The following is a 3,967-nucleotide window of genomic DNA, read 5'->3' as shown; positions in this document are numbered from 1 at the left end:
GGAGTTTGTAACATCTGCTGATGTAGACTTGACTAAATGTAAACTCTGTCGGCAGAACTATTCGCATACTTTGCGTCATTATATAATGGAATGTGAAAAAATCGCGGAATTCAGAGATAACACCATTAATGGTGTCCAATAAATGGGTAAGTTCCTCATTAATAATGACGCACTGTCAGGAATCTTAGCGAAGTATCCAAAATTTGCTTACTGTATGTAGATAATACATGCACATGACTGTAAAGCTGCCGCCCAGTTGGGTGGGTGGGGAGCAAGACTAGTAACTGATTCACCATAGATGTAGAGTGCCTTGTATAGTGACTGTTGTGAGCCTCTTGTTGAATCACTTTCGATATAAAAAGATTATCGATGTGTATATGTATTTGTGTAAATGATTATATATATATATATATATATATATATATATATATATATATATATATATGTCGTACCTAGTAGCCAGAACGCACTTCTCAGCCTACTATGCAAGGCCCGATTTGCCTAATAAGCCAAGTTTTCATGAATTAATTGTTTTTCGACTACCTAACCTACCTAACCTAACCTAACCTAACTTTTTCGGCTACCTAACCAAACCTAACCTAAAAAGATAGGTTAGGTTAGGTTAGGTAGGGTTGGTTAGGTTCGGTCATATATCTACGTTAATTTTAACTCCAATAAAAAAAAATTGACCTCATACATAATGAAATGGGTTGATTTATCATTTCATAAGAAAAAAATTAGTGAAAATATATTAATTCAGGAAAACTTGGCTTATTAGGCAAATCGGGCCTTGAATAGTAGGCCAAAAAGTGAGTTCTGGCTACTAGGTACGACATATATATATATATATATATATATATATATATATATATATATATATATATATATATATATATATATATGGGTTCCTGAACCCATTATGTGCCTCTGTAACCCTTTCCACCACTGTCCACGGGATGGGTATGGGGTGCATAATAAAGAATCACTCCTGTAGTGGCGGTGGGCAAATAGAATGAGCTAAAAATGGAAGTAGTTAAGACAGGAGTCAAATGAATAATTCCCCCCCAAAAAAATCCAGTTGTCGAGGGACAGAAATTTTTGTTCATAAGTTCAGGTGCTGAGGACCTTTCCCCTGGGTGCAGCCCACAATAGTTTGCAACATCCTGTGTACCTATATTGTATTCCCAAGTGAACAGACGCATCAGTTGAAAGGAAACGTGCTCAATCGTTTCGGTCAGCAGAACGACCGGGTCATAGATGGAAACTAGAAAAGAAGATGAGTCACAGAGACATCTGGAAGAACTTTACAGTGTTAGAGCTGTAAATAAATTATATAGGTTGCACGTAAAAGGCCTGGTCAGAGACCGGGCCGCAGGGACGTTGATTCCCGAAACCAACGTACAATAAGGGGAAGGTAAAATTCGTAGAAGCTAATTTGAATCCTAATTTTTGAACTATATATAACAACGTGAATCAACACATTACATCTTTGTTAAGACAGAAGAGTTAGGGGGAACATGATCAGCACATTCAAGATTTTCAAAGGAATTGATAGGGTTGATAAAGACAGGCTATTTAACACAAGGGGCACACGCACTAGGGGACACAGGTGGAAAATGAGTGCCCAAATGAGCCACAGAGATATAAGAAAGAATTTTGTTAGTGTCAGAGTGGTTGACAAATGGAATGCATTGGAAGTGATGTGGTGGAGGCTGACTCCATACACAGTTTCAAGTGTAGATATGATAGAGCCCAATAGGCTCAGGAACCTGTACGTCAGTTGATTGACAGTTGAGCGGCGGGACCAAAGAGCCAGAGCTCAACCCCTCGCAAGCACAATTAGATGAGTACACACACACAATAGGAAGCAGCCCGTAGCAGCTGTCTAACTCCCAAGTACGTATTTATTGCTAGGTGAACAGAAGCATCAGGGTGAAAGAAATTCTGCCAATTTGTTTCCGCGTTCACCGGGGATCGATCACCGATCACCCGAGCGCTGTCCACTCAGCCACCAGGCCCATTATAAAGATACGCCCAACGTGGGGCTCGAACCCACGACCCCGAGATTAAGAGTCTCGTGCTCTACCGACTGAGCTAGCCGGGCTTCTGTCTAGCAGGTGTGTCACTGTCCTTGTCAAGTGTATACAATAAGGGTGGTAGTTGATACCTGGTTGATGGGGGTTCTGGGAATTCTACTCTCCAAGCCCGGCCCGAGGCCAGGCTTGACTTGTGAGAGTTTGGTCCACCAGGCTGTTGCTTGGAGCGGCCCGCAGGCCCACATACCCACCACAGCCCAGTTGGTCCGGCACTCCTTGGAGGAAAACAGTCTAGTTTTCTCTTGAAGATGTCCACGGTTGTTCCGGCAATAATTTAGTAGGGTTGACGACATAGATTAGATCAGATTAGATTAGATTAGATTAGATTAGATAAGATTTTTTATTCAGGTAAAGGTACATACATTAAGTTATATACATAAAGTTAGATTTAGAGATAGTACATACAATATCTAAAGCCACTAGTACGCATAGCGTTTCGGGCAATAGCTGTGTAACCCATTCCACTACCGCCCACAAGATGGGTATGGGGTGCATAATAAATGAATTCAACTAACTAGCAAGGAATGGAAGTTTTTGGTCCCAGATACACGACGACTGGTGGATGAATTATGTTCTTATTTTTGGAAAAGTTACCGCTGCGGACCACAGGACTGAACTAACTTTTGGAAAAGTTACCGCTGTGCCCTACCTTTTTTAACAAAATGGGTATAAGGTGCATAATAAATGAATTTGAGCCCGATTTTGTCAGTGTTTTGTTATCACATTCGTTTAAGACCAAAATTATTTCAGAGTTCATATGATCATAGAAGTTTCTTAAAGAGTTTAAGACCGAAATTTTTCAAAAGATCATTTTTCAGAGAATATATTTTCATAGAAGTATGTTAAGGAAAATAAAGATCTTAGCAGTGAGTTTTTGTTTTATATCCATTTACTGCGGTTTAACCGGTAAAAGACCAAAAATTATTCAGAGTTCAGTTCAAGACCGAAATTGTTTCAAAGACCAGTTGAAGACATGGTGGACAAAGACAAAGTCTTTAGCACGAGCGGGACACGAACAAGGGACACAGGTGGAGTGTCAGAGTAGTTAATAAATGGAATGCACTAGGAAGTGATGTGGTGGAGGCTGACTCCATACACAGTTTCAAATGTAGATATGATAGAGCCCAGTAGGCTCAGGAATCTGTACACCAGTTGATTGACAGTTGAGAGGCGGGACCAAAGAGCCAAAGCTCAACCCCCGCAAGCACAATTAGGTGAGTACAATTAGGTGAGTACACACACACACACACACACACACACACACACACACACACACACACACACACACACACACACACACACACACACACACACACACACACACACGCGCGCGCGCGAGCGCTCTTGCCTTCACTTATAAGATCCATAAAACTTTCCAGCAACAATCACGCGTAAGTTTTGTGAAGAAGCGCAGGAGGTCGAGGACGTGAGGAGGTTACTGACGGGGTCAAGTTCCCACCTCACATGCCCACCCCCACTACAGCTCCAGGTCCAGCTAGTATAGCTTGGTGGACGAACGTCGTCTATCTTGACTCTTGCTGGGGTCCCCGCGTCGGACCCCTGGGTGTGTAGTCGCCTAGTTGTACTCAACTAGTTGTGCTTGCGGGGGTTGAGCTCTCTGGTCCCGCCTCTCAACCGTCTATCAACAGGTGTACAGGTTCCTGAGCTTTCTGGGTTCTGTCATATCTACAGTTGAAATTGTGTATGGAGTCAGCCTCCACCACATCACTTCCTAATAGAATTGTGTGTGTGTGTGTGTGTGTGTGTGTGTGTGTGTGTGTGTGTGTGTGTGTGTGTGTGTGTGTGTGTGTGTGTGTGTGTGTGTGTGTGTGTGTGAAGAGCATTCCACACGAGTGCGTGTGAGAGTGCAA

General features: G+C 42.3%; 1 non-coding gene across 1 annotated transcript; it reads right to left on the bottom strand.

Annotated features, from left to right (window-relative positions):
- Positions 1 to 2,031: 2,031 nt before the first annotated feature.
- Positions 2,032 to 2,104, bottom strand: TRNAK-CUU (transfer RNA lysine (anticodon CUU)). The gene has a single exon. It is a non-coding gene; the product is annotated as a tRNA-Lys (tRNA).
- Positions 2,105 to 3,967: the final 1,863 nt, after the last annotated feature.

This window comes from Procambarus clarkii, chromosome 18, assembly GCF_040958095.1.
Source record: "Procambarus clarkii isolate CNS0578487 chromosome 18, FALCON_Pclarkii_2.0, whole genome shotgun sequence".
Lineage (NCBI taxonomy): Eukaryota > Metazoa > Arthropoda > Malacostraca > Decapoda > Cambaridae > Procambarus > Procambarus clarkii.
The sequence above is the reverse complement of the archived record's forward strand: the minus strand, read 5'-3'. Positions and strand labels throughout refer to the sequence as shown.